The 12,645-nt window shown below is 42.3% G+C and overlaps 1 protein-coding gene across 1 annotated transcript in view; it reads left to right on the top strand.

Moving 5' to 3' along the window:
- The window catches only part of SCD5 (stearoyl-CoA desaturase 5), a 163,135-nt gene that overhangs the window by 82,325 nt on the left and 68,165 nt on the right, over positions 1–12,645 (top strand). The gene's annotated exons all lie outside the window — the stretch shown is intronic.

The raw sequence follows: 12,645 nt of genomic DNA, 5'->3' as shown, positions 1-12,645 counted from the left end.
CCCCCTACCCGCACTTCTAACCTCAATCCTTCCCCACTTTTGGCTTTGTCCATGCATCCTTTATACATGTTTCATGATGACCCTCCCCCTTCTTTTCCCCATTATCCACTCCCCCCTCCCCTCTGGTTACTGTCAGTTTGTTATTTATTTCAGTGTCTCTGGTTCTATTTTGCTTGCTTATTTGTTTTGTTGATTAGGTTCCACTTACAGGTGAGATCATATGGCATTTGTCTTTCACTGCCTGTCTTATTTCATTTAGCATAATACTCTCCAGTTCCATCCATGCTGACACGAAGTGTAGGAGCTCCTTTTTTTTCTGCTGAGTAGTATTCCATTGTGTAAATGTACCATAGTTTTTTGATCCATTCATTTACTGATGGGCACTTAGGTTGCTTCCAGCACTTGGCAATTGTACATTGTGCTGCTCTGAACATTGGGGTGCCTAGGTACTTTTTAACTGGTGTTTCAGGATTCTTTGGCTATAATCCCAGCAGTGAAATTGCTGGGTCACAAGGCATTTCCACTGAATATGTGTATAGATTTTAAAGCTCCTCAAGTCATTTTGGTGCAGTTAGCCCAGCACCAGAAGTAGCGCATTGGTACAGCCCACAGAGTCCAGGACCCTGGGGCTGTAGGTCAGTGTAAAAAAGGGAGGGAGTGTGTCTGCAGGGGCACATGGAGAATATCCAGCAAAACTTCTCCAGGTTCCACCCACTGAATTTGTTTTCTACAATACTTTCAGATCTATCATTCTAAATATCTTACATTCTATTATCACATACAAGTTCTGGTCAGGTCCCTGTCTGTTTTTCTCCTTTCATTTTACCCCCACACTCTCTCCCAGGAGCCAGACCAAGTCACTTGCCAATGCTTGAATGCTCAAAGCCTTCGCACATCCGTGCCTCTGCTCACTCCATTCCTCCTGCCTGGAATACCATCCCTCTCTGAATTCATCCTTTTGGGGACTCTTATAGCAACTGTGCCTCTCCTTCATTGTTCCTACCACCCCCATAAAGATTTGTTTCATATGCCCCTGGAGACTACCCACAAGTAAAAGGACTACATCTGTTCTGTCTGGACCTGGATAAGAACAGTATTGATTGGGGGTGGGGACAACGGAAGAAGAGCAAAAACCTGATTGAGTGGGCTTAAAAGAGAATGGGAAGTGATTAACTATATTCTGCAATTAAGAGAATCCACTTATGCCCTGGCTGATGCGGCTTAGGATACTGAGTGCTGGCCTGAGAACTGAAAGGCTGCTGGTTTGTTTCCCAGTTAGAGCATGTGCCTGGGTTGCAGGCCAGGTCCCCAGTAGGGGATGCACAAGAGGCAACCTATCAATGTATATCTTGTACATCGATGTTTCTCTCCCTCTTTTTCCCCCCTCCCTTCTCTCTCTAAAAATAAAAATAAATAAAATCTTTAAAAAAGAGAGAATCCATTTACTACGTTTTTCTGCAAAAGGGAGTGGGGAAATGGAATAGAAGATGTGGGAAGTAGCGTAAAGATTCATGCCGTGGTAGGAGAGAACATATCTTCCTGCCCCTCCTGTGTGGCACACTTGAAGGCGGTTTAGTGGAAGGAGGTGGGTATTGCCTAGAGGACTGTTGATTATTGTAAATAGAGTAGAATTCAGGCTTTACTACTAAAGAGAAGCCCTGTGCTTCCCAGCCTGCAATCTCCAAGACCCTGGGAAAATGTTCTGTTTTTGAGAGAATTGTTGAAATAGTACCTAGGAAAAAGTTGCTTCATAATCTCGAACTTTATAAATCCAAACCTTTAAAGGGAAGATGTAAAGGCTAACTGAAATTCTTTGAAACACTATTTCATGAGATGAGTGGCCATGGAGGGCCTCACCCTGTCAGGCAGCCCTTTATCAGACACTTTTCTCTATCTATCTATCTATCTATCTATCTATCTATCTATCTATCTATCTATCTATCTATCTATCTATCTATCTATCATCTATCTCTGCTAGTCACCTAAACACGTACCTAAACACGTTGGGACTCTGGACCAGCAGCAGCGGCAGCACCTGGGAGCTTGTTAAAATCAAAATGTGTGGATCCCTCCCACACGTCCCTCTCCAGACCCACTGTATCAGCATCTCTGGGAGTGCGACCCAACATATGCATTTAAACAAGTGCCCTTTCTGCTGTGTATGGCACATCAATGTTTGAGAATCAGTGACCTAAAATACTGTTGATCTTTCACCTTAGACCTTTGTTCTCAGTTTGTTTATTAAATAATTTTAAAGATAAATTACTCCTACAGCTCCCCATGAAACCAGAAAGGTATGACAAAGCAAGGACAGGTGCAATCACACCCAGAGAATGAACAGAAAAGCTTTCCAGAAGAACTTTCCTAAGAAATTAGAGCAGGATTCTCTATCTTGGCACTATTGGCATTTTGATAATGATAATTCTTTTTTTAAGATTTTACTTATTTTTAGAGAGAGGGGAAAGGAGGGAGAAAGAAAGGGAGAGAAATACCAATGTGAGAAGGAAACATTGATCAGTTGCCTCTTGCATGTGCCAGACTAGGGACTGAACTCAACCCAGGCATGTGCCCTGACCAGGCATGGAACCTGCAAACTTTCACTTTGCCAGCCAACACCCAACCAACTGAGCCACACTATTCAGGGCAGTAATGATAATTCTTTGTTACAGGGAGCATCTGGGCGTTGTAGGATGCTTAGCAGCACCCCTGGCCTTTACCTACTAGATGCCAGTAGCACTCTTGAAGTTTTGGTTTGTGATAACTGATTATATCTGAAGATTTTGCTAAATGTCCCCAGGATGTGGGAGTAGGTAAAATTGCCCATCCCCCTGAGAACCATGGGCTTAGAGTGATGCAAGTGAGGGTGTCTTCAGAGGAGTTTATCAAGGGAGGGATATTTTATAGAGGCAGTGGGGTGTCATTCATAATGGGACAATAATATGCGCCCATGCTCAGTGCTCACCAGACATAGCTTGTGTTTTGCATACCTCTTTTAATTTTTACAACAAATCTATGCTGTTTGTAAGGCAAGTCCTATTTTTCTTACCTTCTGAATGAAGAAACCAAGGTTTGGAGATTAAGTCACACTGGAAAGTGAGTGGTGTGCCAGGAGTTCAACTCCAGGTCCACTTAACCATTATGCTATGTTGTCAATCATACACATTTATAGATATATGTATCTATCTGTATCTCTCCATCTATGGGTCTGTTGGCCTGTCCCTATCTATCTTCCAAATCTGGGAAAGATTGGAGAGGGTCAGAGCCCAAAAGTGACCAAAACACTTGAGCTGGCACAAAAAACAGATATCCAAACAAGGTGTCTTCTCCCACTGCAGCCCCATTCCCCCTCACCCCTCCTCTGCCAGTACCCAGGACCCTTCAGCCTCTTCCTGCTTCCTCTGCCCCTCCCCTTCCCTTGGTGGAAGACAATTTTGTGTGCTTATGTAGTCCTCTTCCTCTGGAAGGGTTTAAGAGCTTGAACTCTGCTGCATACCCTTGGGGTCCTGGATATCAAAGGCTCTGCTGTCCAGGGCCTGGAGAGCAGCTATCATCATCAAAATGAACTGCTGGGAAGGGAGTATGAGCAGGATCCAGACTTGGGCAGCTTGGTCTCTTCTGACCGGAGCCCCACTGATGCCAGAAGCTCCACAGAGGTTGGCCTCTGGGTGGGTAGGAGAGAGTACAGCACTCTGGATCTATGTTTCTCCATTTGTAGATTGAGGGCATCAGACCAGATAGTGTCCGCAAGAGGGTGTGCTGTATAGGACAGCGGTTTCTCAGGCCAGCTTGTGCATGAGAATCATCCATGGAGAGAGTTGCCTGCTCTCCCATCCTCACCTCTGATGCAGTCCACTCCTCGGGCCCCAGCCTCTGTTTAAGATCCCAGGTGATTTCCAGGTGTGCAGCTAGGGCTGAAAACCACGAACCAGGGGAAGGGGCTTGGGGCAGGACTGGTCTGGGGATGGGCCCCAGCTGTGTCATTCTGAGATCTTAAAGCTCTGGGCCTCAGCTTTGCACATCTGTAAAATGGGGATTATGATATCTACCTCATAAGAGCAAAATAATAAGATTAGGTACATTAATAAAGTGAGAGTCAATGGCAGGCATTCAGTGAGAGTAGACTCCCCTCTCCCGCCTCCCTTCCGACACTCTGTTAGTCAGTACTATACATTTTTTTAAGAGGAGTTTTACTGTGCCTTGGCTTAAGAAATTAAGGGAACCAACTTCCTTTTGCACTCTGTTCATAAATATTGATATTTTATTCTTATCACTCCCATAATAAGGGTTGTAATGTTTTATGTATGCAAAGGTTTTGAAAGTGGACAAAAGAAGGTTGTTTTCAAAAGTATCAGAAGGATTTAGAGCAAAATATTAACAAGAATTGATTTGGGGCATTGACTGTTTTTCCCTCTCTACTTTCTATGCGTTTTCTAAATCTTCCACGCTTGAAACCCTTTAATGGCTTCCCATGGCTCTCAGCACAGTATGCAGTCTCCTCAGTGTGGCTCCCGAGACCTGCTTGGCCAGTCTTGATGCCCCTCCCCTTCTCACCTTGGGCTTCAAACACAGGCTTTTTTTAAAAAAAAAAAGTTGTGGTAAAAATACATAACATAAAATTTATTGCTTTAACCTAAAAGTGTGCAGTTCAGTGACACTTAGCGTTGTGTCACCATCACCACTGTTCATCTTCAGAACTTTGTCATTGTCCCAAACGGAAACTCTGTTCCTGTTGAACACCTCCCCATTCCCCTTCCTTCATCTCCTGGTAACTTTTATTCTACTTTCTGTCCCTATGAACTTGCTTATTCTAGGTGCCTCATGTGAGTGGTATTATGCAATATTCGTCTTGTTTTCTGGTTGATTTCACTTAGCAGAATGTTTTCATGGTGCATCCATGTTCTATGGCATATATCAGAATTCCATTCCACTTGCTGTTCACATAATATTCCATTGTGTATATATTCTACACTTGTGTATTCATTCGTCTGTTGATGCACATTTGGTTGCTTTCACCTTGGGCTGTTGTGAATAGTGCTGCTATGAACATGGGTGAACAGATGTCTGAGTCCCTGCTTTCAATTCTTTGGGGTTGTTGGGGAGGAAACATTTTTCCTTCTAGGTTCTTTGGCTTGCCTAGTAAGCAAATTAACATAAGACTGATTACTAGGAGAAAAAATTAAAAATATGAAGGCCTTCAGGCAGAAAGACAATTGGGGCTCATATGCCATCCTGAACTAAGGGGAAAGGGTAGGAGTGTAGGACTTCGAAGGCAGAAAAGCGATTCACATGGAGTTGGAAAAAAACGGTGCTTGCCATGCCCTGCAGAGACAATGGGATACAGAGAGGACTTACTCTCTAAGTCCCTCACTCTTTGTAGGTACCTCTGGTGATGGTACTTTTCCTTCATGTAAATTGTTTTAGGCAGTGCAAGGGAGATAAAAGGCTCAATTGTCTTCTACCTGCCAGGGTGGCAAATTCTGGGAAGATTCCATATGAACCCCTATAGAGTATGTATACCCAGATGTGGAATTGATGGATTAAATGGTAATTCTATATTTAACTTTCTGAGTAGCCACCAAACTTTTCCATGGTGGCTGCTGCATCACTTTACATTCCCACTAGCAGCAGGCAAAGGTTCCCATTTCTCCACATCCTCACCAACACTTGTTATTTTCTGTTTGTTTCTGTTGTGTTACAGTAACCGTCTTAATGGGGGTGAGGTGGTCAGATACAGACTTTCTGTCAGATCCTCCTCTCCAGTCCAGGCTTTGCAACTTTGGTCCTTATGCCCAAATCTTGCTTCCTCCTCACCCTTTAGGAGTTAATTCTTACTTCCCCTGCAAAGTCTTCTCTGTTCCTGAAAACTACATTATTCGCCTTTTAATCTCTCTTATTCTCCACAGCATTTGCCATACTTTGTATTTATATAGTTACTATGTATAAAGTAATTTACTCTTCAAACTCCTGCCTGAAAAGGAAGGGGTCATGTTTGTGGGATCACCTTGTGAACTGAGTTCTGAGCTCAGTGCCTGGTCCATAATAGTAGCTCAGTAAACTGTCTCATAAAGCCTTCCTTGGCTTGCCTGGTCCTCATGTGTATGACAAGCTGAGGCTGAACTGAATGCAGAATGATGGTGAAGGTGTTATTGTAAGTAAGCTTGCCAGCTGGTAAAGGCAAAGTACACAACAAGGGTTTTGACCTTCAGCTTGAGTTTTGAGCTGACTAAAAGGACATGGTGCATTCAAGCTCCTTCCTTCAGAATTCAGGCAGCATGTAGGGGGCCAGGCAGCCAGCAGGGTGTTCAGAGTATGTGCTCTTCCTACTTTAGATTATATCCTGACTGCATCCCTTCCTGTGTTGTTTCCCTCATCTGTCAAATGGAGATTATAGTATTACCTATGCTCTATACTTGAGGTGAGTACAGCATTCAACGAGTTACTATGTATAAAGCGCTTAGACCAGGGCCTGGCATATCGAAAGCTCTCAGTCATTGCTATTAATTAGTTTTCACTCTGAGGCTGGAGACACAGATAATAAGCAAGCGTTAAAGAGCTCTGCCAGTTGTTTCTTTTGTCTAGTTTTCAGAGACAGATCTTGAAAGGAGCTGTCCATCTCTCTCTCTCTCTCTGATCAGACCCAGAATTAAGGGAGTTTTAAATTTTGGTTCTTAGCATTTCTCCAGGAGTGTTCTCTAGTTGTGTGGTTCAGAGGGGGTCACCACAATCATCCTCTCAACACTGCTCCAATTGGGGACTCAGGATAGATGGGAGCCGCTGGATCCCCTATGGAAGCCAAAGGGGCTGGGGGTTCTCCCTCTTCTGTTGCTGGCAGCTAGAGCATGGGTTTATGCTCCAAGCACTGGCATTTGGGTGTTTCTGCCTTGGAATCTAGGGTCTGGATAGATTCAGGTGTAGGTGTAGGGTCACACAGAAACTCTTCTTGGCAGCTGTGGAAGATCTAAGGGTCCATGGTGTGACACAAGTATCCAGTGATGCCGAGTGTCGAGGGTTGATGATGCCTCTGGTGGCATCCTAGGCAAATGGTGAATTTTGTTTTAGTTCTTTTTGTGTGTTTGTTTTGCAACATGTCTATTTTATTTTATGCTGAGAAATTATATATAATAAAATCTAATAAGAATTCAGTTTATAGAGCTATAACATACCATATAACTCATCTATTTGAAGTGTATAGCACAATGGTTTATAGTATATTCAGAGAATTGTGCTACCAATACCAAAATCAAGTATAGAATGTTTTCATCACCCTTTGCTCCCAAAAACCTATACCCATTAGCAGTCATTCCTCTCTCTCCCAGCCTGCTCCAGGCAATAGGAATGTTATTTTTTGTTCCTATAGATGGCAACTTTTTCTTAAACCAGAAATTAAACTGTACCTTCCTTTCCTAGGAGGAAGGTTTCTGCTTTAGACTTGTATTAGTTACCTATTGCTGCAGAACAAATGACCCCAAAATTAGCTGCATAAAACAACATACGTGTATTTTATTATGGTTTTTATGAAGTGGAACTCCTGGTGCAGCTGAGCTGGGTCCTCTGCTTCAGTATCTCTCAGGAGGCATCCTGAGTTGGTCAAGGTGATGGTCTTACTTGAAGGCTCAGCTTGAAGGCTTACTTGAAGGCTGGGGAAGAGGCTACTTTCAAGCTCACTTACATTGTTGCTGGCAGGACTTGGTTCTTTGAGGATTGTTGGACTGAGGGCCTCATTTCCTTACTGGCTGTAGTGTGGAGGCCACCCTCAGTTCCTTATTTGATCAAAGCCTATGTGAGAATTTGCCAGCAAAACAGAAATCAGTCTTTTGTGATCTAATATGGAAATGACATTCCTTCCATGTAGCTATATTCTTTTTTCTTTTTCCTTTTAAATATATATACTTACATATATTCTATTGGTTATGCTATTGCAATTGTCCCATTTTTCCTCCCTTTTATCCCACTCCACCCTGCAACACCCTCCCTCCAGCATTCCCCACCCCCTTAGGTCATGTCCATGGGTTGTACAGATAAGTTCTTCGGCTTCTCCATTTCCCATAGTATTCTTAACCTCCCTGTCTATTTTGTACCTACCATTTATGCTTCTTATTCCCTGTTCCTTTTTGCCCATTCTCCCTCCACCCCTTGCACTGATAACCCTTCACGTGATCTCCATTTCTGTGATCCTGTTCCTGTTCTAGTTGTTCGCTTAGTTTCTTTTTATTTTTGTTTTTTTTAGGTTCAGTTCTTGATACTTGTGAGTTTGTTGTCATTTTACTGTTCCTAGTTTTGATCTTCTTTTTCTTAGATAAGTCCCTTAACATTTCATATAATAAGGGCTCGGTGATGATGAACTCCTTTAACTTGACCTTATCTAGGAAGCACTGTATCTGCCCTTCGATTATAAGTAATAGCATTGCTGGATAGAGCAATCTTCGGATGTAGGTCCTTGCCGTTCATGACTTCAAATACTTCTATCCAGTCCCTTCTTGCCTGCAAGGTTTGCTTTGAGACATCAGCTAATACTCTTATGGAAACTCCTTTGTAAGTAACTGCCTCTTTTCCTCCTGCTGCTTTTTAAGATTCTCTCCTGATCTTTAATCTTGGGTAATTTAATTATGAAGTATTTTGGTGAGTTCTTCCTTGAGTCCAACTTCTTTGGGACTCTCTGAGCTTCCTAGACTTCCTGGAAGTCTATTTCTTTCTCCATGTTGGGGAAGTTCTCCTTCATTATTTTTACAAATAGGTTTTTCAACTTCTTGCTCTTCCTTTCCTCCTTCTGGCATCCCTATGATTTAGATGTTGAAATGTTAAAGTTGTCCCAGAGTTTCCTAAGCCTCTCCTCATTTTTTTGAATTCTTATTTCTTCATTCTGTTCTGGTTGATTGTTTATTTTTTCCTTTTGTTCCAAATTGTTGTGGAAGTCCCAGTTTCCTTCCCTTCTCTGTTGGTTCCCTATATATTTTGCCTTATTTCATTTTGTATAGCCTTCACTTCTTCCTTCATTTTGCCACTGAACTCAATCATTTCTGTGAGCATCCTGATTACCAGTGTTTTGAACTCTGCATCTGATAGGTTGGCTATCTCATTGTAACTTAGCCCTTTTTCTGGAGCTTTAATTTATTCTTTCATTTGGGCCATATTTCTTTGTCTCAGCATACCTGTTACATTGTAAGGGGTGGAGGCTTGGGTATTCACCAGGGCAGGGCAGCCCACTTCATTGTGATGTGGTGCTATATGTGGGGTAGGGTTCAGAAAGGGAACAATGCTGCTTGCTCAGCTCTCATCCCCCTTTCAGACACATCCCTTGCTACCCACAAGGGAATTGGGCCCTTCTGGTGCTGCTTCCCAAGTGGGTAGGTTTGTGTGCATTCTAGGACTCTGTGGGTCCCTTCTACAGACTCTTCTGTGAGACTTGGAATTATCCCACCCCTGCAACTCCCACAGGTTTTTACAACCAGAGGTTTTAATGCTTTATTTTCCCACACTGAACCCTGGGTTGCGTGGTCTGTCTTGCTCCTGAGTTGTTACTCCTGGTGTACCTGCACATGAATGTGGGACTGCCCATGCTAAGGTGGGACCGCCCAATCCGCCAGCTGCAGCCTTTCCACACATCCTCTCCACCCCGACTGCCTGTCTGGATGAATGTGTCTTTTTAAACTCCTTGGTTGTCGGATTTCAATACAGTTTAATTTTCTGGCAGTTTTTTGTTTTTAAATTAATTGTTGTCCTTTTGGTTGTATAAGGAAGCATTGCATATCTACCTATGTCTCCTTCTTGGCTGGAAGTCAACATGGCTATATTCTTTCGATTAGAAGGAAGTTACTCAAGGGGAGGAGATTACATAAGACTATGACTACCAGGAGGTGGTACGCTTTGGGGCCATCTTGGTGGCTGTACCAAAACTGTCCTGAAACCTTCCCATGAGTTTTGTAGGTTATTCAATATCTTTATAATCCATTTCTTTTTGGCTTGAGCTAACGAGAATCGGTGACTCATTTGCATTACGACCCATATGCAGATGCTCATTGACTTAAGATGGGGTTATGACCCAATAAACCCTTCATAAGTTGAAAATATTGTTAAATCAAAAATGCATTTAAGACACCTAACCCACTGAACATCATAACTTAGCCTAGCCCGTCTTAAATGTGTTCAAAGCACTTACATTAGCCTACAGTTGGGCAAATATCTTGAGTTTCACCTCAATAGTAATTGCCTTTCTATTCTCACCAGAAGCAGAAGACACAGATGGGTCTTGTGTAGAGTTGATGGAGTACAAAAACAAAAATAAAAATCCAAATGCTACTGGCAACACAGTGTACTGTGTTGATTGTTTATCCTTGTGATCTGTGATCGTGTGCCTGACTGGGAGCTGTGGCTCACTGCCCCTGCCCAGCATCATGAGGGAGTATTGTACCACCTATCACTAATCCAGGAAAAGATCAAAATTTAAAGTACAATTCTACTGAGTGCATATCGCTTTTGCATCATCATAAAGTCTAAAAATTGTTAAATCAAACCATCACCAGTCAGGGACCATCTGTACTTGCCCAGTGTTCTGTAATTTTGTGAATCTGATTTCTATTGATCTATCACCATTCTCTGTGAGCTATTAACACTACGAATTGCTCCTTTTTCTTTTTCAAAGTTATCAGTTCTGTGTCTGAATACTTTACTACTTCAGAGCCAGTTACCTAGCATCTATCAAAAACTAGTTTGGATGTTAATCTCTACAAAGATCATAGAAGAGAAGTTAGGAACCTCTCAAATTAGCCTTAGCAAAGTTGGAAAACTGAGTCTTGTTAATGGAACAGCTGATAAATTCTCATACCCAAACCAAGGTTTTTGCAGTTTATCCTTATTTTGGCTATGACCAGAAGGTTGCTTTCTTCCTTAAAAGTTCTGCAGAATTTTAATATCAGAAATCCAGTGCCAATGAAAAGAAACAAGAAAATACAAGAATACAAAAGAATACAAGAAAAGAGAATTTGTTATTTCATATAAACTAGGGAACTACTGGGGAGTCTTACAGGATCAAAGAAGAACTAGAGCTCCAGGGTCTGCAGACAGTAGCTCCATACAGGCAGCTCTCTCTCTGATGCTCTTGTTGACATCTCCGTCATCTCTGTGTCTCCCTTTCCTGGCCTTGTTGCTGACTTGCAATAGTGCCTCCGAATGTGACCTTTAGTTTTTCAGCCAGAAGAGAAAGAAGGGTTGGGTCAGGCTTTTAGTCCCAATGCCAGGAAGATGGGATACTAAGCCAGGCCAGAAGAAGGACCATGGAAAACTACTGCTCAGTGCAGGCTCTGACTCAAGCCCATTGTCCAAGCCCTCCCCGAAGGCATGGACAGACCAGCCATGTAAGTGGTCCCTGAAATAGTCAAGATTCCAAAAAGGGAAAGGCAGTGCTATCATCTGTGGTAAGGCCCTGCCTGGAAACCACAGATTGGAGGAATTTTTTTTGGCCAATGTTTTTCCTGGAGTCTTAGTATTCATTTCATTGCACCAAAGGTCCAGTGTCTTAGCCCACTGGCAAAATAGAGTTACACTGAATTTTGTCTGTATTGATTTCACTTGTTCAGTAACGACTTGATAATTGAGAAAAAATTAGTGACAGACATGGAGGCCAAGGATGACATGGAAAGTAGCTGCGCAGTTCATGGGTTTAGGCCAAGGTTAAAGTATATTAACAAAGCAGGCCAGAGCTTGCTCTTTACTACCACCTTCTGTGACTTATAAGCACATTGTTGATTTTTGTTTTTAACCTTTCAATAAGGAATGATTTGTCAGGTTTATGAAAACCACATGTATTCAGAGTCTTATATTAGTGCCGTATTAGTATGTTTAGACACATGGGATTCTTAGATCTTGATCTTGGATTGAGATCAAGATCAGTCAGACATGGCTTTTGGATGAAGTAATATTGTGCTCCCTTTAAATAGGTGTACAGAGACTGAAGTTACCCTCGTAATTCTTCCAAGGAAGCACTACAGTGGGCTCCCTATAGGGAACTGATACTGATCTGGGACCATTTACAGTTGCTCAGGATATACTCACAGCTCATCACTTGTTCTTTGGCAGTTCTTTATGGAGGGCCCTGAATGTGCTAAGTGCTAGAAGCAATGATGTAGAATAAAACTGCCTCATTCTACCTACTTATAGCCTGGTTTAGGGCTCTACCCCCAAGTAAGGAAGCATCTCACTTCTAAATTTAGATTGGATTCCAATACTTAGGATGAAAATCAGGTGTAGAGAAGTAAAGATAAAATGTACCTGATATCTCCCAAAAGCAAAAGGGTGTGTAGAGGGCAGGAACTCAGTTTTTGGTTCAGACAGAGTTGGGTTTGACTCTCAGCAAAGACACCCCCTGGCTTTGTGACATTGGGAAATTTGTTTACTTCTTTAAGCCTCTGATTTCTAATCTGTAGAATGGGACTAATAATAATATAAACCCAGTGGGATTTTTTGATGTGTATTAATAAGATAATTCTAGGAAGACATTTAGCATTACATGGGCATATTGCTTGAAAATCACTATGGTAGTTGTAATAACCTCAGGAATCATGAATTTTTAGGTCCCTCGGTGTCCACTTTCTACCATACACTTAGAACTTCTTCCAAGTCTCCATACACAAAGCAAACCACCACTACCAC

The sequence above is a fragment of the Phyllostomus hastatus genome, unplaced genomic scaffold (genome assembly GCF_019186645.2).
Source record: "Phyllostomus hastatus isolate PE091 unplaced genomic scaffold, TTU_PhHast_1.1 phas_scaffold_39, whole genome shotgun sequence".
Taxonomy (NCBI): domain Eukaryota; kingdom Metazoa; phylum Chordata; class Mammalia; order Chiroptera; family Phyllostomidae; genus Phyllostomus; species Phyllostomus hastatus.
The sequence above is the reverse complement of the archived record's forward strand: the minus strand, read 5'-3'. Positions and strand labels throughout refer to the sequence as shown.